Source organism: Mobula birostris, chromosome 29, assembly GCF_030028105.1.
Source record: "Mobula birostris isolate sMobBir1 chromosome 29, sMobBir1.hap1, whole genome shotgun sequence".
NCBI lineage: Eukaryota > Metazoa > Chordata > Chondrichthyes > Myliobatiformes > Myliobatidae > Mobula > Mobula birostris.
This window is the reverse complement of record NC_092398.1, coordinates 22,218,139-22,246,089: the sequence shown is the minus strand read 5'-3', so window position 1 is coordinate 22,246,089 and position 27,951 is coordinate 22,218,139. Positions and strand designations below refer to the sequence as shown.

General features: G+C 52.7%; 1 protein-coding gene across 4 annotated transcripts in view; it reads left to right on the top strand.

The window, feature by feature from the left end:
* The window catches only part of LOC140190051 (methyl-CpG-binding domain protein 1-like), a 160,978-nt gene that overhangs the window by 51,200 nt on the left and 81,827 nt on the right, over positions 1 to 27,951 (top strand). Inside the window, exon 1 of one of the 4 annotated variants that reach the window (XM_072246485.1) lies at positions 12,230 to 12,309. The exons of the other annotated variants lie outside the window; for them this stretch is intronic. The gene's annotated coding sequence lies outside the window, so the exon portion shown is untranslated. Of the gene's footprint in view, positions 1 to 12,229; positions 12,310 to 27,951 lie in introns of those variants that run through there. 4 annotated transcript variants of the gene reach the window in all.

The following is a 27,951-nucleotide window of genomic DNA, read 5'->3' as shown; positions in this document are numbered from 1 at the left end:
GGAGAGAGTGGAACAGTGGGATTAGTTTGGGGACTATCACGGGGCAGTGGGAAGAGAGTGGGACAGTGGGATCAGTTTGGGGACTGACACGGGGCTGTGGGGGGAGAGCAGGACAGTGGGATCACTGTGAGATATCAAGCCCAGTGCATATATAGGCAGAACAGTTGGAATAGCCTCGGTTGCCCAGGTGGTTCTGAGCCAGGGCTGAAGGAGTTAAGAGCACAGATTGTGTGGTCTGGGGGCTGATCCTGTCAGGATGTGTGAGAGCGCTCAAGCATTCAGTGAAGCTGGGAATTACAAGGAAGATGGAGTGATTCCTGAAATCAGCTTGGGGGGGTGGTGGGGGGCCGGTGCCAGGCTAGAACTCTGGTTGCCCAAGGGAAGATCTGGCATCGGAGGGGTGAGGTGGGTGGGTCATGACCCAGGGACTGTGGAAGAAACTCAGTGGGTCGAAGCCCTCACCACCCGCTTACGTTTAACTCATTGGCCTCGTAAGCATCTCCGTGCCGGTGGGAGGACAGTCTGGAGCCATTCAGCCCTTCTCTCCACCCCCTTCCCCTTCCTCAGCACTGGCCTTGAAACGGTATGCACTCATTGCCGTGTCCCCCTCCCTTCTGGACCAGGCTCAGTTCCAAAAAGCTCAATCCTGCGTCTGCGCCGCGCTTCGGGAAACTGAGTTACCTGGAACATAGAATGGTACAGCCCTCCGGCCTGTTAGGTAATGCGTGGAGCAGTTGCGACGGTGGAATTGTCGGATTAAACATTTTTACTGATTCGTGTTGGTAACAGGTACACGATGGGCAGTTTACAATGTGGGAGTGATGGCTGTGCTCGCCAAGCTGGAAACGTGCACGCTGAAAAGCTGGCACCAAAAGAGAGAAACCCTCCGCGTGTAGGAGGTCCAGTCAATTGTGCCATTGTTGTCTTGCTCCATTCTCACGTAACACGGCCCACCTTGTCTGCGTTGGTCACAGTGCCGAATCAAACGAATCCCTTCTGCCTGCATAAAGTCCATCTCCCTCTGTTTCCTGCGCATCGATGTGTCTGTCCAACAGCCTCTTAACCACCTCCATTGTATCTGCGTCCACCACCCGCGGTAGCACGTTCCAGCCACCCTCCACTCACTGTAAAGAAACATAGACCTTGCACATCTCCTTTAGACCCGCCACCCCTTAAATGCATGCCCTCTGGATGTCGAAGTTGCAAGTTCCCAAGTACCCTGGGGAAAAGGTACCGCCTGACTACACTATTTACACCTCTCATCAAGTTTTCAAACTTCTATCCCGCCTCCTCTCACCCTTCGCCACCCCAGAGAAAACAGCCCAAGCTCGTCCAACACACACAAAACGGTGCAGAAACTCAACGGGTCAGGCAGCGTCTACGGAGGGGAATAAACAGTCGATGTTTCGGGCCGAGACCCTTCATCAGGGCTGGAAAAGAAGAGGTTGGAGGTGGGGAAGGGGCGGGGGGAGCTAATTAATCATACCAGCCTGCTTGTTTTTGGGATGTGGGAGCAAATCACGGGGCAGAGGGTGGCAGAGACAGAACATAGAACATTACAGCATAGGAACAGGCCCTTCGGCCCATTCTGTCTGTGCTGAACACAATGCCAAATTAAACTAAAGGCCTTATGCCTGCAAGTGGTCCATATCCCTCCATTTCCTGTCTGCCCATGTGTTGATGTAACAGCCTCTATTGTACCTGCCTCCACCACCACCACCCCTGGCAGCACATTCCAGGCATCCAGCACTCCCCCACACATCTCCTTTGAACTTTCCTGCTCTCACCTTGAAGCACATCCTCCAGAATTTGACATTTCTACGCTGATGATTCTGACTGCTTACTCTGATACATCTGCCTCTGGTAATCTTATAAATGCCTACCAGATCTCCCCTCAGTCTCTGTCGCTCCAGAGAAAGCAACCCAAGATTGTCCAACCTCTCCTGATAGCTCTTAGTTAACTCTACCATCCAGGCAACATCCTAGTGAACCTCATCTGGACTCTCTCCAAAGCCCCCACGGCCTTCCTGTAAAGGGATCAACCAGATTATGTGAGGAATTGACTGAGAAGACAGCCAGTATTCCTGTCCTAGGGTTGAAGTGTCATATATGCTCAGTGGCCGCCTTATTGGACACCTCCTGTACCTAATAAAGTGGTGACTGAGTAATTGCTCATGGTCTTCTGCTGCTATGGCCCATCCACTTCCAGGTTCGACATGTCGTGTGTTCAGAGATGCTCTTCTGCACACCACTGTTGTATCGTGGTTATTTGAGTTACTGTCACCTTCCTGTCAGCTTGAACCAGTCTGGCCATTCTCCTCTGACCTCCCTCATTAACAAGGCATTTTCACCCACAGAACTGTCGCTCACTGGATTTTTTTTTTTGCTTTGCACACCATTTTCTATAAACTCTAGAGACTGCTGTATGTGAAAATTCCAGGAGAGCAGCAGTTTTTGAGATACTCAAACCACCCCATCTGGCACCAACAATCATTCCGCTGTCAAAGTCGCTTAGATCACATTTCTTCCTGTATTCTGATGTTTGGTCTGAACAACATCTGAACCTCTTGACCATGTCTGCATGCTCTTATGCATTGAGTTGCTGCCACTTGATTGGCTGATTAGATATTTGCATTAATGTACAGGTGTACCTAATAAAGTGGCCACTGAGTGCACTGGGTGGGGGGGCAGAGGTTTAAGTTGGGGGGGGTGGGGGAATCTGTAAAGGAGATGGCGGGGCAAGTTTTTTTCCCCCACACAGAGAGTGATAGCTGTGGTCAGGAGACAAGGTGGAGTCAGGCAAAATGGTAGCATTTAAGGGGCATTTAAACAGACTAATGGACAAGGCAGGTAACAGAGAGACTAGCGAGATTCTGCAGATGCTGGAAATCCAGAGCAGTACACACAAACTGCTTTAGGAACGATGCGTCAGGCAGCATCCGTGGAGGGAAAATAAACGGTCGACATTTCGGGCTGAGATCCTGATGAATGTTGACTGCTTATTGGTCTCCGTAGTTGAGGTAGATGTCAGTAGATTAGACTGACGTCACAGTCAGCACGGACGTCAGGGCCGAGTGGCCTGATTCAGGGAATATTCCCATCCCGAGCATTCCTTCACTTTATTTCTGCATATCGATGCACAATATGCCCAACCACTCACTGATCCTCACAACAAAATCTTTCTGAATGCTCTTAAGACCGAGAAAGGGGGAGATGAGAGTGAGGAGAGAGTTTACGAGGGAGGGAGAGAGAGGAGAGAGTATGGTATACAGGAATTGTGGAAGGGTGACGTACAGTGCAGGGTTTGCATGGTGATTAGACTGTGGGGCGGAGAGAGACGTGCTGCTGTGTTCGTGGGTAGTGAAGCATGGGCAGGAACATGGAGTACTCGCTAGAGAGCTCGGTTACTGCCAACCTGCTGGGTCGAGCCCACAGCCCAGTTTGCCAGCCAGAGCCCTGGCTGCACTGAGCCGCCAGCCCTCTGGCTGTACAGAGGCAGCCCGGAGACGCTGGCCGCTGGCGTGGCAGGGAGTGCGTCAACAGAGGAGGGCCTGAGGAGAAGAAAGACCTCCATTGAGGATCCTGCCTGACCACATCTCTCAAACATTCCCGCACCATGCACAGCACACACTGCCCGGCTCTGAAGGGAGCCACTGTTGGCTGCGCAGATGCGGAAGCCATTTCTTTTGCTCACACCAGGTGTTTGAGGTGGGGGGATTTCAGGCCAGGACTTCCCCTGCGCTCTCTGCTCAGGTTTCAGTAACAATTCCACCTCTCTTCACTCTCCCTGGCTTCTCTTTCCTGTCTCTACCCCCTCTCTCTCCCCCACCCCTCTCTCTACCCCCTCTCTCTCCCCCACCCCTCTCTCCCCCTCTCTCTCCCCCTCCCCCTCTCTCCCCCTCCCCCTCTCTCCCCTCCCCCTTTCTCCCCTCTCCCCTCTGCCCCCTCTCCTTCTCTCACCTCCCCCTCTCTCCCCCTCTCCCCCCTCTCTCCCCCTCCCCCTCCCTCCCCCTCCCCCTCCCGTCTCCTCTCTGCCCCCTCTCCTTCTCTCACCTCCCCTTCTCCCACCTCCCCCTCTGTCTCTCCTCTTCTCTCTCTCTCTCTCTCTCTCTCTCTCTCTCTCTTTCTCCCCCCCCCCCCGCCCCGCGTGCTGTCTGTAGTGTTTTCCACTGACGCAACGATGACAGAGCTGATGGGCTTTCCTTTTGTGTGTTGCCTCTGGGCTGAACACCTCTCAGTGTCCTGTGCGGTGGGCGAGGAGTGGGGTCTGCGATTTGCCCTGTGTTGTGACCGTGTCTGTTCCCACTGAGCTGGCAGATTCGTTCTGTGTCGCTGCTTGAATGCACATCGGGGGTTGTGATGGGGGGGGAGGTGGGAGGTGAGGGAATCTACAGAGAGCTCAGTCGCAGTAAACGTGAAGCAGCTGGCTTCTCAGGTTCATGTAATATCCTCTCCTTGGCCTGTGTGTGATTCCAGCCCATGTGTTACAGAGCAGGCTCCTCAGCCCATCCAGATCGTTGCAACCATTGCATACTGTTCCCATTTACCATGGCCTTCTCTGCCTCAGAGCCACACTGCACTCGGCCCACCTCATCTCTGCTGACCCAGGCTGCTCATCTCAGCCAGTCCCACCTACCTGTAATCCTCTATCCATGTGCAAAAGTCTTAGGCTCATATATGTTGGTTCAAGGTTCAAGTAACATTGATTATCAAAGTACGTATGCAGTATGTAACTCTGAGATTTGTCTTCTCCAGACAGCCACAAAACAAATAAAAACATGGAAGCCGTTCAAAGAAAAATATCAACCCTCCCCACCCCCCCATGCACACAAACAAATAAATCATGCCAACAGTGACAAGAACATCAACACCCCCCACGCAGAAAAACCTATCAAATCCAGAGTAAACAGGCCTCGAAAGAACGGGTAGAAACACAGAATTTAAGAGCATAATACTGAAAGAGTCCACAGTCCAATCCGTAAATCACAGAATATCGGTAACAGTACTGTGTGTGTCAACGTGGAGCAGAGAGCGCGTTTGTATATCTGGCAGGAGCAAAGGAAGTTGGGAATGGTGTGGATGGAGTGCTGCGGGAGCGGTGTGGGACAGGTGGCAGAGAAGGAGTGGCGGGACCTGGGGGGGGGGGCAGTTGTGGTGGGTGAGGGATGGCGTGGGTGCAGACACACCCAGCCCCGAGACACCAGGCAAGGTTACTTGATTCCAAGCAATTGGTTTATTGATCATTATAGAATATCTCTCTGGTGCTTCTCGCTCCCTTCCCCTTATCAGAACCAGGTTTATCACCACTCATGAAATGTGTTTTTTTTTGTGGCAGCAGTACAGTGCAATACATAAAATTTTGCACCTGTCTAAGTGTCTTTTAAATGTTGTCCAGGTACCCACTTCACCCACTTCCTCTGGAAGTTCCTTCCATATACAGACTACCCGCTGGGTGAAAAAGTTTGCTGCTCAGGTTCCTGTTAAATCTCTCCCCTCTCACCTTACCTGTGCCCTCTAGTTCTTATTCCCCAACCCTGCGGAGAGAGACTCTGACCACCATCTTATCTACACCCCTCGTGGTTTTATAAACCACTACGGCTGGCAGGGTGGAGACGCGTCTCCACCAGAGGAGGTGTAAGGCTCTCCTTCCCTCTGCTGGCCTGCAGGTCACCCTTGGGCAAGGTGTAGCACCTGCTTAGCCCCCAGTCAAGGTCACATGATTTCCACCATCTCCCATGGCTTCACAAGTCCTGGTTACTTAACCACTGTCGCCAGGCTGAAAATCTCTGAAGAGTATCGATGATGGCTGGGGTCACCCGTCTTGTAAAGGCCACTTGTGTCGAGAAATTTGCCAAGAACAACCATGGGCATGGAAAGCCCAGGACTGCCCACAGCATACGACATGTCACATAATGATGATGATATCAGGTCACCTCCAGGCCCTGTCCAGTCTCTCCTCCCTCCAGTGCCGGGAATGTCCTGGTGAATCTTTCCTGCCCCTACTCCCCCTGCAGCTTAATGACAGCTTCCTATAGCCAGGCGACCAGAACGTCCCAACTTGGTACTCAGTGCTCCCCTCCCCCCGAACTACATCTGCTCTCTCAACTGTCTGGACCCTTTTGCCCTGTACAACCTGAGTGTGGTCGTCCCTGCTCCTGGCCCTGATAATGATTAAACAGAAGGGATTCTGCAGATGCTTGAAATCCAGAGCAACACACATAAAATGCCGGAGGAACTTGGCAGGTCAGGCAGCATCTATGAAAATGAATAAACAGTCGACGTTTTGGGCCGAGACCTTTCTTCAGGACCGGAAAGGAAGGGGGAGCATGCCAGAATAAAAAGGGTGGGGGGAAGGGGAAGGAGGATGGCTAGAAGGTGATAGGTGAAGCCAGGTGGGTGGGAAAGGTAAAGGGCTGGAGAGGAAGGAATCTGATGGGAGAGGAGAGTTGTCCATAGTAGAAAGGGAAGGAGGAGGGGACACAGGGGGAGGCGATAGGCAGCTGAGAAGAGTTAGGAGGACAGAGTGGGGAACTGAAGAGAGAAGGGGGAGGAAAATACATTTTTACCAGAAGGAGAAATTGATATTCGTGCCATCAGGTTGGAGGCTACCCATACAGAATACAAGGTGTTGTTCCTCCACCCTGAGGGTAGCCTCATCATGGCACAAGAGGAGGCCTTGGATCGACATGTCAGAAGAGGAATAGGGATAGGAATTAAAATGGTTGGGCACTGGGAAATCCTGCTGTTTGTGGACGGAGCGAAGGTGCTCGACAAAGCAGTTGCCCCAGCCTAGGTTGGTCTCACTGGTGTGAAGGTGGCCGCGTCACAGGCGCCGCCACGTTCTCCTGCCCGATCCCATTCTGAGACGCCAGGGGAGGTTGTGGCGGCAGGCTATGCCTGAGCAGGACCTGAGGGGTGGTGGGTAGGGACGTGTTGGGCCAAATGGCCTCTCTTTGTGTTGTACGACTCTGTGAGTCATCTGCTAAAGCCGAGCTATAGGATTCCCCGGGATTAGCAGCGCGGCTTTCACTCACAAGCACCGGTAGTTGGTGCAGCCTCTCCCCTCCCCTCCCCTCCCTGGGGCTGTAGTCCTGTGGGGAGGGGGGCTGCGGTAGGTGGGTTGGAAGCTTTTTACTGCAGTTGGAGGAACCAGCTGCAGTGGTGTGGCCCTGCCTTCCCCCACTGCCTGGAACCCCCATCTCCTGTGTCAGCTGGTGGAGGGTGTAGGAAGGGTTAAACGGATGTGGCTGCATTTTCTTGCTTTGAACAAAGGAGAGTGTGTGACTGTGATTTTCAGTGTGAGTGTGTTTCTGTCCATCTGTGTATATAAGTGTGTTTGTGTTTCCATCTGCGTGTGTGTTTCAGTGTGTCTGTGTCCATATGTGTTAGTGTGTATGTGTGTATGTATATGTTTTGGTGTGTCTGCATGTTTGTGTGTATCTACATGTGTACATCTGTTTCTCTCTCTGCGTGTGTCTCTGTTCTCTCCTCTCTCCCTTCTCCCTCCTCCCTCTCCCTCTCCCTCCTCCCTTCTCCCTCCTCCCTTCTCCCTCCTCCCTTCTCCCTCCTCCCTCTCCCTCCTCCCTCTCTTCTCTTCCGTCTCTCACACCCCCTCTCCCCTCCCCCCTCTCTCCTCCCCCCCCTCTCCCCCTCTCCCCCTCTCTCCCTCCCCCCTCTCCCCCTCTCTCCCCCTTCTCTCTCTCCTCCCTCCTTTCCCTTCCCCTGCCATCTCTCACCCCTCCCTCTCACCCCCCTCTCCCCTTTCCCTCTCTCTCCTCTGCTCTCTCATTCTCACTCTTCTCCCCACTCTCTTCCTCTCCCTCCCTCTCTCTGTGTTTACTGTAATGATACCACTCCCTCTCGCTGATGTAGTGGCCACGCTCTGATGGAACAGAGAGGGTTCCCAGCATGCTCTGTTGTGATGTGGCCTGGTGGGGGGAGTGTAGGGCAGATTCTCACTGGGGTCAGTGGGTAGGAGCTGGGCCCCTGTGGGAGTGGGAAGAGTGAGGCCACGGAACGACCGCTGGGAGGGTGTAGAGCTCAGGGTGTAGGTTGTTTACCCAATCTCCCAAAGGAGGGGGAAGCGGGTTACAACCCACGTCTGTGACGAGCACCCCGTTACCGCCAGAGTAGACGGGTACAGGACTGGGTCGATAGCCTTTTTGCAGGGAGGTGGGAGCATGAGGGCTGAGGGGGAGAGGAGGGAGAGAGAGAGAGGTAGAGGGAGGGAAATGGATGGGGAGATGAAGGGAGTTGGGTGGGAGGTAGAGACAGGGGGGAGAGGGATGGAGGGAGGGGGGTGGGAGCAGAGAGAGAGCTACAGGGGATGAATGAAGAGACAGAAGGAGAGATGGGCAAAGAGAGAGAGAGGTGTGGGTTGGGGGAAGCAGATGAGTGAGGTCTCTCTGATCCAGGCTCCTGGCCAAGAGGGACATCTGCTGTGTCAGCCCTGGGTTTCGCCAAGGCCAGTGAGGGGAGAGGTGTGCAGTCGAATGTTCACTCCCTTCCAGCTGGCCACTTCCCAACACCTCCCTTCCCTGTCTCCATCGGCGTCTCGTCTCCCCCGGCTTGTAACGAATTTGCCGGGGTCAGGTTCCCAGTGGCAGCCCTCCATGTGACCGAGGAGGGAGGCGGGGAGCTGGAGAGCTGGTGGCAGTGTGAATTTCTAGTCTATTCCCTGGGTCTAACAGTTCCCACCCTCCCACCCACCCAATCTGCTGGAGTCTCCTGGGGCACGGGAGTCAAACCTGCGTCCAAACGAGCCCGGGAAGTGGGATGATAGTCAGTCAACCCCGGATGGCTCAGCGCCACCGAGCGTCATACTGTCAAGAGCTCTCTGCAAAGCTGATTCTCTGGCCCCTTTTCTTTTCGAAATTGTAAGTGCTTCTGAAGCAGTTAAGAGTGGGGATTCTGTATGTAAACAGCTGTCTGTCACGGCAGCGGCTGGCACCGGGGAGCAAGTCTGTGCAGAGAGCTCTTGTCTTCCTCGCTAGGCTGTGTGTGTGTTTGAGTCTGTATCTGTGTGTCTTTTTTATGTGCATCTGTATGCGTTCGTCTGTGTGTGCACGCATGTGTACCTATGTGAGTGTGTGCGCGTGCGTGTGTGCATCTATATGTATCTGTGTGTGTTTGTGTCTGAGGGTCTTTATGTGCTGCTGTGTTGGTCTATGTGTGTGTGTGTGCGCATCTGTCTGAATGTCTCTGTATGTGTACCTGTATGTTTGTGTGTGTGTGAATCTGTGTAAGTGTGTGTGCGTATGTGTCTGTGAGTCCCTGTGCACGTTTCTTTGTGTGCGCGCGTGCGTGTGTGCTTGTGCGTTGTCCAACTGATCGAGTGAGATTTGCAAGAACCTTCCCGGTTAATGATTAGTTGGTGGTTAATAGGTGTCAGCTATTAACCAGTTTCTCCATGGGTCCCATGCCTGCCTCTCGGAAGCTCGTCCCTTTTGCCTTGGGGAGCGCCGTGCTGCGGGCGGGGGTGGTGGTGGAGCGGCGAGTAGGAAGTGCGAGCTGCGGGGGGGGGGAGGGTGATGAGTGAGCTTAGCATAGGGGGGTGTGCTGCACTGTTGAGCATTCGGAGTGTTGAGCTGCTGTACAGTGCAGCTGCATCTTGTGGAGTTTCAGATGGTCTCACAGACTTCAGAGCCGGCACCTTGTTCACCAAGCAGGTTTCACCTCCGGTCCCTCTGCCCAGCACTGGGTCTGTCCCCTCTCTGCTTTGGCCAGTCCAGGTAGTTTTTCAGTGTAGCGAGAGTCCATACCTCCACCACCCCCTCAGGCCGTGCAGTGCGCCCCCCAGGGTCTAAAGATTAGATTTTTATTTGTCACGTTGGTGTACATCGAAACATACAGTGAAATGTGTCGTTTGCGTCAATGACCAACTCAGTCCGAGGACTGAGGTGTGCAAAGGTCCCCGCCCCCATTCTAACAACTTACGACTGGAGCACCTTCGGGAGCGTCCTGTCTGGCTGCACCATTGTGTGGTTCGGAACCTGCGAGGCATTGGACCCTAAGACCCTACAGGGGATAGTGAAAACCGCCCAGAGTGTCACCGGGGTCTCCCTCCCCAGCTATTTGTGACATTTACCGGGAGCGTTGCAGACAAGCATTATCAAGCATTGTTGAGGATTCCCCCTCAACTCATCTCACAATCTCTTTGACCTACTACTGTCAGGAAGGAGGTACAGGAGCATCAGGAGGAAGACTGCCAGACTGGGTAACAGCTTCTTCCCCCCCCCAGGCTGTGAGACTGATGAATACCCTGCCACTGCTGAAGTCTTGTCACTAGGAAGCGAGCTGTTTACTGTTTACCTGTGCAGCGCGCTACATGCATTTTGAATTGTATTTGTTAACTTACTTTGTTTTGTGCGCTGTGTGCAATATATGTTTTGCTGGTGCGTCGTGGCCCAGAGGGACGTTGTTTCGTTTGGTTGTATATATGTACAGTCGGATGACAATAAAATTGGATTTGATGTATTGGGGGCAGGTTTGGCCACACCACTGGTTTGTTCATCGTGTGCCGTGTCGTATGACGTGGGCGATCATGGTCTTCCTATGGCAAATTTTCCTACAGAAGCAGTTTGCCATTGCCACTTTCTGGGCAGTGTCTTTACAAGATGGGTGACCCCAGCCATTACCAATACTCTTCAGAGATTGTCTGTCTAGCGTCAGTGGACTTGTGATATGTGCCAGCTGCTCATATGACCATCCACCACCTGCTCCCATGGCTTCAAGTGACCCTGATCCAGGGGGTGGGGGCTTGGCTGGTGCTACACCTTGCCCAAGTGTGACCTGCAGGCTGGTGGAGAGAAGGAACACGTTACACCTCCTTTGGTCGAGACATATCTTCACCCCGCTACCCTTACACTTTCTGGTGCCACCATAGAATGCCTGCGACTCACTGACCCTAACCTTAACCCCGTACGTTTTTGGACTGTGGGAGGAAACTGGAGCACCAGGAGGAAACCCATGTGGCCGTGGGGAGGACGTAGAAACTCCTGCTCATCACTCTGTCCACCTCTATCAAGTCCCCCTTCAGCCTCCTCTGCTCCAGGGAGAACAGACCCAGCCTCTCCGGTCTCGCCTCATAGCCGAAATGTCCTGGGGAATCTCCTCTGCACCTTCTCCATCTCCTTCACCTTCCTCTCTTTCTGACCAGTCCAAATGATCAGCTCCCATTCCACTCTTTACACTACAGGTCTCTGAGACCATGAGACATAGGAGCAGAATTAGGCCATTCAGCCCAACGAGTCTGCTCCACCATTTCATCATGGCTGTTTTATTATCCCTCTCAACCCCATTCTCCTCGTACCCTTTGACGCCCTGACTATCCAAGAACTTATCAGTCTCCACTTTCAATATACCCGATGACTTGGCCTCCACAGCCGACTGTGGCAATGAATTCCACAAATTCACTACCCTCCATCTAAAGAAATCTGTCCTCATCTCTGATCTGAAGGAATGTCCTTGTATTTTGAGTCTGTGCCCTCTGGTCCTTGAGTTCCCCACTGTAGGAAACGTCCTCCCCACATCCACTCTTATCTAGTCTTTTCAGTATTCGATAGGTTTCAATGAGATCCCCAACCACCCCCCCCCACCATTCTTCTAAACTCCAGCGAGTACAGGCCCAGAGCCATCAAAGATTCGTCGTATGTTAACCCTTTCATTCCTGGAATCATTCTCATGCTGGGGATGGTCAGGTGTGGGGAAGCTGTGATCCACTGTCAACCAAAGGACCCAGTGGACAGGGTGCCCCTTTGGACTGTGCCACTGAGGGTATGAGAAGTGTGGACACAGGCGGAGTTTGCATCTGTATATGTGTGTTAGAGTTTGTGTGTGTGTGTGTGTGTGATTGTGTATATATCAGTCTGTGAGTGAGTGTGTGTGTGTGTGTGTGTATATATACACACTGAATATCTCTCCTGCCGGGCTCTCCGCTGCTGTCAGTTATCCAGCTGATTCCTCCTTTTGACAACCCAGTAATTAGCCAGTGAGGGAGGGTTGTTTCCTTAGTCACCACGGTCTTCCTCCTTAAATCCTCCTCCCTCCTCTGCCTGTGTGTGTGTGTCTCTCTCTCTCTCTCTCTCTCCCCCCCCCCCCCCCGAATCAGCTTGTTGGCAGACTTTTATCCCCGGCACATCCACCCGCCTCCTCCCTCCCTCCCTCCCTCCCTCCACTCCTTGCTCCGTGTGCAATCACCTGCCTGGCGATTCTGCTCGGCAGGCGACGACCAACAACTTCTCCGCGCTGAGGATCAGGTTTCGGCTGCTAACGCGCGCTGGCACCTGGCCGCTCCGACATCTGAGTATGGTCAGTCTGACAACCGGCTGGTGGGGAGGGGTACGGTGAGCCTGCCTCTAGCTGCTCGAGGGTGGCTGGCTGGGAAGTGGGGGAGGTGGCTGCCTTGGTTGTTAGTGGCAATGAATACTTGTGTGTCGGGGTGAGGGGTAGTAGGCCAGGGTGGGGGGTGAATTCCCCCCACATGTACGCGCTCCCGACAATTGGCGTTATGCGCGTCAGACCCTCAGAAGGGCAAGGGAGATGGAGTCAGAGTTTAATGCTGTCCCTCACACCCCCACTCATCCCTTCCGTCTCTGGGCTAGATCACCTCAGTGGGGCAGTTGGGCTGACTGGTGGCGAAGACAAGCGAGAGGCTCGCCATCATGCCCCAACCTCAGTTTTGCCTTTCACCCTTCACTTCACTCCCCACCTACACCCTCCTCTCACTCCCCCCTTCCCCCTCATCCATTCTCAGCCTCCCTTTCCCAGAATACCCCAGGCAGACCCACCTTTACACCTTCTCGATCCCACTTCTCCCAGCTGGCCGACTCTCGATATCGTCCCCCCCACCATTCTCTTCTTCCTCTCTCCTCCCCCTTCCCCTCTCCTCCCCTTCCCCTCTCCTCCCCTTCCCCTCTCCTCCCCCTTCCCCTCTCCTCCCCCTTCCCCTCTCCTCCCCTTCCCCTCTCCTCCCCCTTCCTCTCTCCTCCCCCCTTCCTCTCTCCTCCCCCCTTCCTCTCTCCTCCCCCCCTTCCCCTCTCCTCCCCTTCCCCTCCCCTCCCCTCTCCTCCTCCCCTTCCCCTCCCAGCTGTCCTCTGCCCCTCCTCCCCACCCCTCCCCTCCCCTCCCCCTCCTGTCCTCGTTCCTCTCCACTAACCTCCCCACTCCTCTCTCCCCTCTGCTTCCATCCTCACTCCCCTCTCCCCTTCCCTCCCTTCTCCACCTTCTCCCCCTCCTCTGCTCTGCTCTCTCCCTTCTTCCCTCCTCGTTCCCCTCTTCCTCCCTCTGCCCTCTCCCCTCCCCTTCCTCTCCCACCCCCTTGTCCCTCTACTCGCTCCCCTTCCCTGCTTCTCCCCTCCCCTCCTCCCACATTCCACCCCTTCCTCGAGCCACGCTCCTACACCCATCTGTCCCTCCACATTCCTCCCTCTCCATCTGTCTCCCTTTCTGCCTCCTTCAACTTTACACTTCTCTCTTCTGTCCCTATTTCTTTTTCTCTCTTCCCCCACCCCCGTTCCTCTCTATTTGTTCCTTCCTTTTGTCTCCACCCCCTGAAGACACTCCTTCGAGCGAGCCTCCCAGACAAATTGTCCGGCCTGCTGCCGCACTCCCTGCTCACTGCAGCCTTGACCGCTGTCAGGCTGTGCCTGTCATCCCCACTTCGAGCCTCCCCATATTACAGACCTGCCCGACAGGTTATTATGCAGGGCGAGGCTGTGTCGCTGTGGGATGTGTCGTGTCGTGCAGGGGAGGGGAAGGGCAGTCAGGGATAAAAGACCTGCTCTCCTTGGCTGCAGGGCATTCGATTGTGCGTCATGAATGCTTGAGTGAATAGAGACACGGAAGGTCTCGGAGACAGAGCACAATTCATTACCCAGCGTTACACGCAGAGTGCTGAAGGAACTCAGCAGGTCAGGCAGCATCTACGGTGAGGAATAAAGTCTGCAAAGCCCGGATAGAGTGAACGTGGAGAGTGGGGGGAGTCTAGGGCTGGGTAGGGGGGCGCAGCCTCAGAATACAAGGACGTTCCTTTAGATCAGAGATGAGGAGGAATTTCTTTAGCCAGAGGGTGGTGAATCTGTGGAATTCACTGTCACAGACAGCTGTGGAGGACGTCATTGGGTGTTGTTTTAAGCGGAGTTTAATAGGTGCTTGAGTAGTCAGGACATCAAAGGTTACGGGAAGAAGGCAGGAGAAAGTGATTGCGAGTGATGGTGTATCTGCCGTGACCGATTGGCGGGGAAGACTCGATGGGCCGAATGGCCTAATTCTGCTCCTATGTCTTATTATTATTATTATGGTCTCGTGTTTATAAGATCATTTCCTCCGTTCCGGTGATTTTAGCCAGATGAGGTGTGAAGCTGTTACAGCTCGGGCCGTCGGAGTTCAAAGTTCAATTCCGGCGTTTGTACTTCCTTCCCGTGACCGCCTTGGTGCCCCAGTCTCCCACGTCCCAAAGACGTACCGGTTAGCAGGTTAATTGGTCGTGGTAAATTGTCCCGGGATTGGGCTTGGCTTAAATCGGCGGGGTTGCCTGGAGGTGCGGCTTGGTGGGCCTGGACCCTGTTTCGCGCCATAGCTCGAAATATAATTTCTGAATGGTACTTGGTGGCACTGGGCTGTGGGGTGTTTCATGACAGTTCACCCTCTCTCTCAGACGAGCGCCATCGACAGGTCGCTGTCTGCACCTCATGGTCAGAGCGCTTCTTACATCATTCACCCACCCACCCACCTTCCTCCTCAACTGGTCTCACCTATCACCTAGCGACTTGTGGTGCTCACCCTCCTCCCAACACCCCCCCCCCTCGCAAACACACCACCTTATTCTTGTGACGTCCCCCTTCCTTTCCAGTCCTGGTTAAGGGTCTCAGCTGTTCATTCCCCCTCCATAGATGCTGCCTGATCTACTGTGTCCCTCCAGAATTTTGTGTGTGCATTGCTCTGGATTTCCAGCAACTGCAGAAACTTTTGTGTTTCGGCGGAGGATAGAGGCTTTGGTATAGTCACTGGAAAGTGCAGGGAATGGAGGGAAATGGATCGCGTCCGGGCAGAAGAGATTCCGTTTAATTCAAATGTTGTGCTCAGTGTAGACACTGCAGGCGAAGGGCCTGGTCCTGTTCTGTACCGTACTGTCGCATGAGAGAGGGTGAAGACAAAATTACCCAGAACATGGCACGGGATGGAGGGTTCTCACCCTTCCTCTCTCATTGCTCGCCCACAGGACAGTGCTCCCTCCTCACCACTCCACCTACCATGCAGCACTTCCTCTTCACTGCCCGTCCTACAGCGTGACGCTCTATCATCACTGCCCTTCCCACAGGATAGCGCTCCCTCCTCACCACTCCTCCTACAACGCGGCGCTCCCTCCTCACTGCCCCTCCCACAGCGCAGTGCTCCTTCCTCATCGTCCCTCCCGCAGTGTAGCGCTCCCTCTCACCGCCCCTCATGCAGCTTGGCGCTCCCTCCGCAGCGTGCCACACCCTCCTCCCCTCCTGCAGCACGACGCTCCCTCTTTGTTGCTCCTCTGACAGCTCAGTAGTCCCTGCTGGCTGCCCCTCCAACCACATGACGCTCCCTCCTCACCACCCCTCCTACAGCACGGTCATCCCCCTCCCGCCCAGATGATATGCTGGTATCAGCAGTCCATTACCGCCTCCTCTGGGACTCTCGTCTCCATCGGCACGCAGGCTACCTGATGGCAGACCCAGTGGATCACTGTTGTACCACCCAGAGCCCGTGACTTTCCTCTTTCTGTCTGGTCACCACAGAATCCTTTGGAGTGGGGGGGGGCGGAGAAGAGGTGGGTCCCAACCTATGCTTTCCCCATCTCTGAGGGGGGGAGGGTGGAAAGAGATGCTGTTATGCTTTGCCCCGGTGCCCCGGAGACACGATTTTCCAAGCGGCCGACGTGAGTCGGAGAGAATTCCCTTGCCATTGTTTCCCCGGCCTCCAACAAGGCTGCCTTTGTTCCGCTCTCTAAGAGCTTTTGTGTCCTGTCCCCGCCAGCGTCCTTGGAACTGGAGGGAGCAGTGTCCTCTTCCGTCTCGGGCAGATTCGGGGCGGGGGGGGGTGCGGGAATCAGTGGTGCTGTGTGTTAGGCCGCTTTCTGTATGGTTCTGGAGACCAGGGGTTTGATCCCCACTCTGCCACATGTGTGTGTGTCCCAATGAACGAGGGGGCTCTGAATTAGCACCAGAATCAAGTTCCGTATCATCGACGTACACCGTGGAATTCGTTGTTTTGTTCAGTAAAAGTGCAGTGGTTCGCGCGACGCTCTGCGGTACTGGGGATCCAGGGGTTCCATTCCCACTGCGGCCTGTAAGGAGTTTGTACGTTCTCCCCGTGACAGCGTGGGGTTTTCTCCGGGTGCTCCGGTTTCCTCCCACAGTCAAAGATATACAGGTTGGTAGGTTTGATTGTCATTGTGTATCGTCCCGTGACTGGGTTCGGGTTAGATCGGGGGTTGCTGGGCCTCGCGGCTTGAAGGCTAGATGGGCCTGTTCCTCACTGTATCCCAATCGATAAATAGTCCCAATAAGTTACAATCAGAAATAAATCTCCTGCAAACAGAGGAATGGTGAGATGCTGTTTGTCAACTGTTGAGACGGAGGGGAAAAAGCTGTTCCTAAATCGCTGAGCGTGGCTCTTCAGGTTCCTGTACCTCAGACTCCCAGCCTTTTTCATGCCAGTGAGCCTCTCCCATTAACTGAGGGGTCTGTGGAGCCCCTGCCCTCCTCCCCCACGGTAGCATTGAGAAGAGGGCACGTCCCGGATGGTGATGGACCTTGGTGATGGATGCCGCCTTCTTGAGGCACCGCCTTGCAAAGATGTCCTTGATGGTGAGGAGGTTGGTAGGTTAATCAGGCCCCCACCCCGCCCAGAGTGGGGGTGGGTGGGAGGGGTAATGGAACGAGTGTGTGTGTGTGGGGGGGGGTTGGAATGAAATGGGATAGGTGTAAAAGATACTTTAAAAGAGAGGTTGCAGGTTAAAGCAAGTGGAGTCTCCCTATCTCTGTCAGTATCCTATAAACAGAGCCCCTCGATGTGCACTCTGCTGAAGACCAGAAGATGTAGCAGCAGAATCAGACTGTTCGGCCCATCGAGTCTGCTCCATCATTCCATCATGGCTGGTTTATTATCCCTCTTGACCCCATTCTCCTGCCTTCTCCCTGTAACCTTTGACACCTTTACTAATTAAGAACCTGTCAACCTCCACTCTAAATATACCCAGCGATGGTCATCTGTGGCAGTGAATTCCACAGATTCACCACCCTCCGCCTAAAGAAATTCCTCAGGATGTCCTTCTATTCTGAGGCTGTGCCCACTGGTCCGAGACTCTCCCACTATAGGAAACATCCTCTTCACATTCACTCTGTCTATCCCTTTCAATATTCAATAAGCTTCAATGAAATCCTCCTCCTTCCCCACCCCCCATTCTTCTAAACTCCAGCGAGTACAGGCGCAGAGCCAACGCTTCAACACTCCTCATACTGTAGAGTAACCCTTTCATTCCCAGAATCATTCTCGTGAATCTCCTCTAGACCCTCTCTCCAGTGTCAGCATATCCTTTCTCAGATACGGGGCCCAAAACTGCTCACAATACAACTATTGTGAGCAGTCTGACCAATGCCTTTCGATCTTCAGCATTACATCCTTGCTTCTACAGGATCCCTGTCGCCCGTCCCACAATCTCTTTGACTTGTTACTGTCAGGAAGGAAGTGCAGGAGCGTCAGGACTGGGACTGCCAGACTGAGTAACAGCTTCTCCCCCCCCCCCCGCCCCCCCCAAGGCTGAGAGACTGTTGAAAACCTTGCCAGCACCGAGGTCTCGTCACTAGGATAGTGAGCTGTTTACAGTTTGCCCGTGCTGTGCTTTTAATACATGTATTTGAAATTATATTTCATTAGCTTATTTGTGGTATACAAACGTATTTTTGTTTTCTGTGATGTGTATTGAGTGAGTGCACGGTGGTCCAGAGGAATGTTGTTTCGTTTGGTTGTATATATGTATGATCAGATGACTGTCAACCTGAACTTTAGGGTTAGGGTTTTCCTCTGCGCAGAGATCTGGGCTGCCCCCCTCTCATCGCCGGTGCTTCTCGCGTTCCCTGTCCGTATGCTCATTCCGCCTGCGCAAGCACGGCTGCATGTCGAAGCTGGTGCTGGGGACGGGGTTGCGGAGATGGAGTCTCGAGTAGGATTAGTTTTGGGAGCCAGGTGTACAACGTAGAACACGACACACATCGAGTGTCTGCCACCTTTAACAAACATTGCACAGTTCCGACTGCGGCTGCCTGTAAGGAGCCCAATGTCAAGGCTCTTTGACGTATAGATCCTTTGATAATAAATGTACTTTGAACTTTGAAGATACACAAAGGATAGTCTTACGCCAGCGTCGCGTTGCTATTACTGATCGGGCATCAGAGTTCAATTCCGGCACCCTCTGCATGCAAGTTTGTACCTTCCTTCTAGTGTGCGCATGAGGTTTTCTCCGGGTGCTCTGGTTTCCTCCCACAGTCTGATTAGTAGGCTAATCGGTCTGGGGTTAAATAACTGGGTTGCCGGGTGGCACGGCTCGAAGGGGCTGAAGGGCCTGTTCCACACTGTATCTCTATAGATAGATACTGGAGGAACTCAGCAGGTCAGGCGGTGTCTATGGAGGAGAGTAAACAGTCGACATTTCCGGCTGAGACCTTTCATCAGGACTGGAAAGGCAGGGGGCAGAAGCCAGAATAAGAAGATAGGAGGGGGAGGAGATAGGTGAGACAGGGTGAGGGGGAAGCTAGGTGGCTGGGGGAGGTGGGAACCAGAGGGAGGTAATGCGCTTGTCATGAGGGTTGGAGACAGGACAAGAGGGTTGAGAGGGCCACCAGAATGGGGGCAGACAGGGAGGAGAGGCTACTAGAAGTTAGAGAAGTCGATTCTCTCTCATTTTATTTAGAGGTACAACAAGGAACAGGCCCTGCCCACCCAACAAGCTGCACTGCCCAGCAAACTACCTATTTCATCCGAGCCTAATCACAGGGCAGTTTGCAATGGCTGATTAATCTACTAACTGGTACGCCTTTGGGATGTGGGAGGAAATCGGAGCACCCTGGGCGGGGGGGGCCACTGGGTGGTTCAGGGGGAAAACGTATAAACTCCTTACAGATGGTGCCATGACTGAACTCCGAACGTGGGAGTGGTAATAGTGTCTCGCCAGCCGGTAGGCTACTGTGGTGCCTGTTTGTGCCACCAGGCTGGAAGGCTCCCTAGGCGGAGTATGAACTGTTGCTCCTCCAGCTCGAGTCTGGCCTCGTCATGGCTTTCTTAGTGCCCATTACACTGCTGGTGTTTAAAGCAGTAGTGAAGGTCTTCCATCTCTGGAGGTGTCCAGGGATCGTTTTTTAGCAGTTTTATCTTGGACCTCATCATGGCAAACACACAGAAAACGCCTCAGGAACCTAGCAAGTCCTGATGAAGGGTCTCAGCCTGAAGCATTGACCGATTATCCCCCTCCATAGATGCTGCCTGACTTGTGAGTCCATAAGACCATAAGGCATAGGAGCAGATTTAGACCATTTGGCCGGTCGAGTCTACTCCGCCATTCAATCATAGCTGATCCTCTTGTTCCCTCCTCAGCCCCACTCCCTGGCCTTCTTCCCATAATCTTTGATGTGCTGTCCAACCAAGAACACACCTTGGACAATCTTGGCTTGTTCTCTCTGGAGTGGTGGAGACTGAGGGGAGACCTGATAAAGGTTTATAAGATTACCAGAGGCAGATGTATCAGAGTAAGCAGTCAGAATCTTCAGCGTAGAAATGTCAAATTCTAGAGGACGTGCTTCAAGGTGAGAGCAGGAAAGTTCAAAGGAGATGTGTGGGGGAGTGTTGGATGCCTGGAATGTGCTGCCAGGGGTGGTGGTGGTGGAGGCAGGTACGATAGAGGCTGTTACATCAACACACGGGCAGACAGGAAATGGAGGGATACGGACCATGTGCAGGCATAAGGTCTTTAGTTTAATTTGGCATTGTGTTCAGCACCGACAGGATGGGCCGAAGGGCCTATTCCTATGCTGTAATGTTCTGTGTTCTGTCTCTGCCACCCTCTGCCCCATGATTTGCTCCCACATCCCAAAAATAAGCAGGCTGGTATGGTTAATTAGCTCCCCCCGCCCCTTCCCCACCTTCAACCTCTTCTTTTCCAGCCCTGATGAAGAGTCTCGGCCCGAAACGCCAACTGTTTATTCCCCTCCATAGATGCTGCCTGACCCACTGAGTTTCTGCACCGTTTTGTGTGTGTTGGACGAGCTTGGGCTGTTTTCTCTGGGGTGGCGAAGCGTGAGAGGAGGCGGGATAGAAGTTTAAAAAATCGATGAGAGGTGTAAATAGTGTAGTCAGGCGGTACCTTTTCCCCAGGGTACTTGGGAACTTGCAACTTTGACTTCTAGAGGTCTGTTCTGCGTTGTATTTTGAAATAAATAAATAATCATTTCCTGTAAGGGTCACCTTATGTACAGACACTCCTGTGCCTAGTGTCACATTATGGACGTACAATCAATTTATCTTATCTAAGCATTTATCTTATTTAAGTTATCTTGTGTGTTTATGTTTATTGTTTTTTTAAATTATTTGCTTTTTATCTGATTGTGTTTTTGCTGTGTCGGATGCAGAGTAACATTAGTTTATTCTCCTTTACACTTGAGTACTGGAAATGACATTAAACAATCTCGAATCTTGCCTCTCGAGTAGCCTTGCCCGCTAGGAGGAGGTCGCCGTGTTTGTTTTCCTTTGCTCCACGGCTGCTCCTGCCTCCTCCAGAAATCCCCAGCCATGACGTGCGAAAGCAGGGCCTTTGGCCTGAAAGGTGTGCGCTGTCTAGCCCTCCCACATCCTCCACCCTCCCCATGTCTTCCCATGTCTTGGCACACCTCCTGTCAGGGAATAATTCCCTCTGCATATTGTCCCACCCCAACCCAACCGACCCTGGTGCGCCAGACATCTCCAATGAGCTGTGCCCACCATCTTGGGCGTGTGTTCAGACCCTTCAGGCACACTGAGCCCTGGCGGAGGTAACGCTGTGTGTGTGTGTGTGTGTGTGTGTGTGTGTGTGTGTAAATGTGCATGTGAGTGTGAATTCGTGTCTGTCTTTGTGTGAACGTGTGTGTAGCTATGTGTGTGTGTGTGTGTGTGTCTTTCTCTTGTTAAGTGTGTCTGAGTGTGTGTAGGTATGTCTGTGTGTTTCTCTCTGAATGTGTGTGTAGGTATATATGTCTGTGTTTGTGTGTGTCTGTCTGGGTATGTATGACTGTGTGTGTCTGTCTCTGTGAGAATTGGTGTGTCTGTGTGTAGGTATATATGTCTGCGTTTGTGTTTGTCTCTGAGAATTGGTGTGTGTGAGTGTGTGTAGGTGTGTCTGTGTGTGTGTCTCTCTCTGTGAATGTTTGTGTGTGTAGGTATATATGTGTGTGTGTGTGTCTCTGTGAGAATTTGTGTGTGTATGTGTGTGTGTGTAGGTAGGTATGTTGGTGTGTGTGTGTGTGGGGTGGGGGAGGGTGGGCTGCGGTTGATCACAGAGCACAGGATGTGTACACCCTGTAAAGGCTGGCTCAGGGCTTTGCTCTGGACCTATTCCAGCCCTGGCTGTGAACCAGGGCTCAGGGACGCTTTCATAATTCATCTGCCCGACAGAGAAGCCTGCCGAGGACGTGCATGCAAAGAGTAAATAGAGTGGGGGTGGGGGGCACGGGTGAGGTATCTTTTCCGTGCTGGACTCCCCCCACAGTCATGGCTCATTGTTTTTACTTCCCTCCTCCCACACCCCACTCACCATATTCTGTCAGAGGGCAGCCAGTCTTTGTGGGTTAATCCTGTGTCCCCCATTCTCCCTCCCCTCCCCTGTACCCCCACTTCTCTCCCCCTCTCCCTTTCCCTCCCCACTCCCCCTACCCCTCCCCTCCCTCATCTCTCCCCTCCCTCACCCTTACCCCTCCTACTCACTCCCTCCCCCCTTCTCTCCCTTCCTCCACCCGCTCTCCCTCCCCTCCTCCCCTCCTCCCACTCCCCCTCACCCCTCTCCTGTACCTCCACACCCCAATCTCCCCCTCTTCCTTTCTCTACCTGTTACCCCTCTTTCTTCCCCCTCCCCCCATATCCCCTCCCCTTACACTGACCCCCTGCCCTCTCATAGCCACACTGGTGCCATCAGCTCCTCAGCCAGCTGGATGTAAAACGTCAGCAGCCGTGTGTGTTTATTGTCTGTGCAGAGATGTGTACTGGAGTGTGCTGTGCGAGAGTGAGTGGGGTGTGCTTGCTGCAGGATGACTTCAGCCTGAGAGGCTGGGAGAGAGGCCGTGGTGGGTCCACCGGTAAACCGGGTTTATTCTTGCCTCTTGTACTGGAAACCTTGCCATCCATACAGATCCCTTCACTGTGTCGCCTCTTCGAGGGGAAAAGCACTCACAGAATGCAGAGTAAAGTGTTACAGTCACACAGAAAGTGCAGCACAGGCAGAGAATAAGGTGCAAGGGTCAGGACGAGGCAGATTGTGGGGGTCAAGAGTCCGTCTTATCATACTGGGGAGGTCCGTTCAAGAGTCTGATCACAGCGGGTTAGAAGCTGTCTTTGAGTCTGGTGGTATGTGCTTTCGGGCTTTTGTATCTTCTGTTCAGACTCAGAATCCGGTTTATTATCTCTGGCATATCTGGTGAAATTTGTTGTTTGGTGGCAGCAGTATAATGCAATACATAGTAATAAAACTGCAAGTTACAATCAGAAGTATATATAAAGAATAAATTAAATAAGTAGTGCCGAAAGAGAGAAGAAGAGGATACTGAGTTTGTGTTCATGGTTTCATTGTCCATTCAGAAATCTGATGACAGAGTGGAAGAAGCCGTCCCTGAATCGTTGAGTGTGTGTCTTCAGGCTCCCTCCCTGATGGTAGCAGTGAGAAGAAAGAATGTCCAGGGTGGGCAGGGTATTTAATATTCAGGCAGAGATAGGTGTAGACAAAGTCCATGGAGGGGAGGCTGGTTTCCGTAATGTGTCCGTAACTCCCTGTGGTTTCTTGCAGTCACGGGCAGAGCAGTTGCCGTACCAAGCCGTGATGTAATACACGCGGTGGTGAAGAAGGCACCATGCACTACAGGGCCTTTCAGTAGCCTTGCATCAGCAGGGTAGAAGTTTTCCTTGCACAGTCTCTCTTGTATGCCCGCAGTATGGTGCTCCCTCCTCACTGGTCCTTTTGCAGTGCGGTGCTTCCTCCTCGTCACCCCTCCTGCAACGCGTCCTCCTTGTCACCCCTCCTGCAGCACGGTGCTTTCTCCTTACCACCCATCCCGCAGTGTGACACTCTCTCCTCCTCGCCCCTTGAACAGACTAGTTGGTTGCAAGCCTGTGCCAACCGCGATCGTCCTTGGCAGGTCGCAGTCTGCATGTTGGGGGGGGTTTCAGAGCGCAGGGGAACATCATTAATCAGATGAATTAAGGGGCGAGGCGAAGAATGGAAGCGTTTAAGAGACCTTTAGGTAGCCTCCAGAATGTGCAGAGAATATGGAGGGAAATGGATCATGTGTAGGCAGAAGGGGTTCAGTTTAATTTGGTGTGGTGTTCAGTATAGATGAAGTGGGCCAAAGGGCCTGCTATTTTATACTGTTGCACTGAAGAGAGGGGGGCTTTCGGGGCTACCATGTTTCCATCATTGGTTCTATGGGGTTTCTCGTTTCGTGGCTGTCTGTGAAGAGTACGAATTTCAGGTTGTACGTACCTGGATACTGAATGATCCTTTGAACCTCTGCACTGGAGAGAGCGCAGAAGGGATTTCCCCAGCACGTTACCCAGGAACAGAGCGTTTCAGTTACACGGAGAGGCTGGGTCTGTTCTCCCTGAAGCTGGGGAGGCTGAGGGGGGGAGCCTGATAGAGGTGGACAGAATGACGAAGGGCAGAGGAAAGTTCCCCAGGACAGAGGCGTCCAAACCCAGAGGGCATGGGTTTAGGGTGAGGGGATCTGAGGGGTAAATTTTTACCTCCCAGAGGTGGGTTGGGATCTGGAATTCACTGCCTGAGGCTGGGGAGGGGTCAGATTCTCTAACAGCATTGAAGAAGTACCTGTATGAGCTCTTGAATGGCCGAGGACCCAGTGCTGGGGAACGGGACGGGTTTCGGTGGACACGATGGGCCGAACAGCCTGTATTTGTGTTACGTGGCTTTTAAATGGTGATTCAGCAAGTCAGGCAGCATCAAGGGAGTCGGGGAGGTGGGATAAACAGTTGGCGTTTCAGGGTGAGACCCTTCATCAGATCCTGCCGATTTCCTCCAGCGTTTTATTGGTGACGTTCAAGGTTCCCAGCATCTGTAATCTCTCTTGAGTCCACTTCTTATTCCATTTTGGTCATCTGTCCAACCTGATGGCATGAATATTGACTTGCTGTCCGCTGATTTCTCCCCCTCCGCCCCTCCCTTACTTTAGTGGCCCTCTCACCCATTCTCCTCCTTTCCACAGCCTGTCACCTCGCTTGGGGTAATAATAACGGCTAGTGCAGCACTTTTACGATTGGTTTCAATTCCTGCCGCTGCCCGTAACTGCGTGACCCTGTGACCTTGCGCCCTTTCCTCCGGGTGCTCCAGTTTCTCCCCCCAAGATGTAGCGGGTTAGGGTCAGTGAAGTGTGGGCGCCGGAGGCATGGCGACAGCACGATCCTCGGACTGTGTCAGCTGTTGCTGCAAATGACGCATTTTGCTGTGTGTTTCAATGTACTTGTGACAAATTATCTTTAATCTCCCTCTGGTTCCTCACCTCCTTCCCTTTCTCGCATGATTGGCTCTCCTCTCCCATCAGATTCCTCCTTCTTCAGCCCTTCATCTGATCCCCCCTCACTTCATTTCCCCCGCCATCCTGCCTCACCTATCACCTCCCCCTCCCCCACCTCCTTATTTGGGTCTCTGCCGCCTTCCTTTCCAGTCCTCACGAAGGGTCTCGGCCCGGAACCCCAACTGTTTATTGCCCTCCCTCGATGCGGCCTGGCCTGCTGGGTTCTTCCAGCGTTCTGTGTGCATGTTGCTGTAGATTTCGGGTGCCGGCAGAACCGCTTGTGTCGACACAGTGAAATCGCTCCCTTATCCATCATGGTCGGCTGCAGGTAGGCAGGAGATCGTGAGATCTGATAGTCAGGCACCTCACCGCAGCAAGTTCAGTTTGGTTCGGAACTTGCCCTAATCAGATAAAGAGGAAAGAAAACCACGCTGGTTATTATCATTCACGGCGATGTTTGTAAATGCACGCTAGCTCTGAAGAGTAAGGACTGTTATGAGAACAGCTCAAAGTCTGACGGTCAGGAAGTGAAAATAGTGACACGGGGTGCTGGGGGAGAGGCGTCACTGAATGCAGTGTGAGGGAGCTGGGTTAATGTCAGTGGGGATATAGTCAGAGATGCAGGTCGCTGGGGGAGAGCCATCGCTGAGGGACGGTGTGAGGGAGCTGGGATAACGTCAGTGGGGATGCAGTCATTGACACGGGAGAGGGGTCACTGAGGGACTGTGTCAGGGAGCCGAATTGATGTCAGTGGGGATACAGTCAGTGAAACGGTGCGCTGGGGGAGAGGGGTCACTGAGGGATAGTGTGAGGGAGCTGGATTAACGTCCCTGGGGATACAGTGAGTGACGCGGCGTGCTGGGGGAGAGGGGTCGCTGAGGGATGGTGTGAAGGAGCTGGATTAATGTCCCTGGGGATACAGTGAGTGACGCGGTGTGCTGAGGGAGAGCTACGATGTGAAAAATGTGTCTGCATGTCCCCATTGGGGTCCTACATTGTGGCATTTTAACAGACAGATGAATATGCAGGATGTTTAGGGTTAAAGGTCATGTGCCAGCAGATGGGACCCAGTTTAATTTGGCATTGACGTGGAGGGTTGTGTGGGCTGTCCCTGTGCCATTCTGTGCTTGGTTCAGGCGAGTGGCTGGGTCCCAGGTTACAGGTTCCACCGAGGCCTGGGGACTGGCTGTGTGCTGCCAGTTCAATCCTGTTCCTGACCTAACTGTCCTTCTTATTTCGGGGCTGGCATGCGGGGCCCTTTAGGAAGGTTCATTTCTCTGCTGGGCTGGGCAGTGACTGGAGAGGAGGGGAGTTGAAGGGCTGTGGAGATTGGGAGGGGAATAAAGGAAAGACCAACAGCTGCTTCAAATCCAACACTTCAGATTCTTCCAAGCCTTGATGAAATGGCAGAATAGACTCAATGGGCCAAATGGCCTAATTCTGCTTCTATATCTTTGGTCTTAAGTGCTTTCCCAGAACCCATACATTCAGGCTGTGCTCTCTTCTCGCTGCTGTATTTGGGAAGGAGGTACAGGAGCTCTGGGTTGCACAGCACCAGGTTCAGGAACAGTTATTACCCTACAACCATCAGGCTCCTGAACCAGTGTGGATAACTTCACTCACCTCAACACTGAATTGATTCCGCAACCTAAGTCTCACTTTCAAGTATTCGACAACTCACGTTCTCAGTGTTATTTATTACTTATTTATTTGTATTAATTTTTTATGTTAGTTTGTCTTTTTTGCACATTGGTTGTCTGTCTTTGTGTGCAGCTTTTCACTGGCTCTATTGTGTTTCTTTGTATTTATTGTGGATGCCTACAGGAAAATGAATCTCGGGGTTGTAAATGGTGACATGTGCACAAAGTGGACACTTTATTAGCTCCTCCCCCCCATACCTAATGAAGTGGCCACTGAACTTATGTTCGTGGTCTTCTGCTGCTGTAGCCCATCCACTGCCGGGTTTGACGTGTTGTGCATTCGGAGAAGCTCTTCTGCACATCACTGTTGTAACGCATGGTTATTTGAGATACTGTCCCCTTCCTGTCTGCTTGAGCCAGTCGGGCCATTCTCCTCTGACTTCTCTCAGTAACAAGACGTTTTCACCCACAGAACAGCCGCTCACTGCATGTTTTTTTGTTTTTCACACTGTTCTCTGTAAACTCTAGAGACAGCTGTGCATGAAAATCTCAGGAGATCAGCAGTTTCTGAAATACTCAAACCACCCCATCTGGCACCAACAATCATTCCACGGTCAAAGTCACTTAGGTCACATTTCTTCCCCCATTCTGATGTTTGGTCTGAACAGCAACTGAACCTCTTGACCATGCCTACATGCTCTTATGCATGCATTGAGTTGCTGCCATCTGATTGGCTGATTAGATAATTGCATTAACAAGCAGGTGTACGGGTGTAGCTCGAATGGCCACTGAGTGTACGTAGTTTGATATTAAAATTTATCTTGAACTTTGACAGTCAAAACCCATCCAAACCTGGTTAAGGTTACCCCCATCTTCCTCATTTTGTTACCTTCAGGTGGGTTCGGTGCTTTATCCAGCCACTTCCTGTGCACAAGTGTAAGGGGAATGAAATAATGGTTATCCAGGATCCAATGCAGCACAAAAAAAATGCAAAAGATAAAGAGCACGATGATGATAATAATAATAAAAACACACAATAAATATTAGTACATGAGATAGATTGATTGTACGTAAGGTGACTGACAGGAAATAATAAAGCAGTGGTGGAGTTTGTGGGTGGAGGTGTTGATCAGCCTTACTGCTTGGGGAAAGTAACTGAGTTTGAATCTGGTGGTCCTAGCCTGGATGTTGCGTAGCCTCCTCCCTGATAAGATTGGGACAAACAGTCCATGGGCAGGGTGGGTGGGATCCTTCATGTGGTTACTGGCCCTTTCTGTATGCAAGTCCTTGATGGCAGGCAGGTTGGTGCCGGTGATGCGCTGGGCCGTTTTTGACTCCCCATCGCAGAGGCTTCCTGTCCTGTTTCCGTAGCAAGCGGTGATGCAGCTTGTTGGGATGCGCGCTCCAGCACATCTGCAGAATGACGTGAGTGTGGATGTGCACAGTCCAGCTCGCTCAGAAAGCAGAGGCGTTGGTGAGCTTTCCCGATCGTGTAGGAGTTTGAAACTACTTGCAGTTTCTGC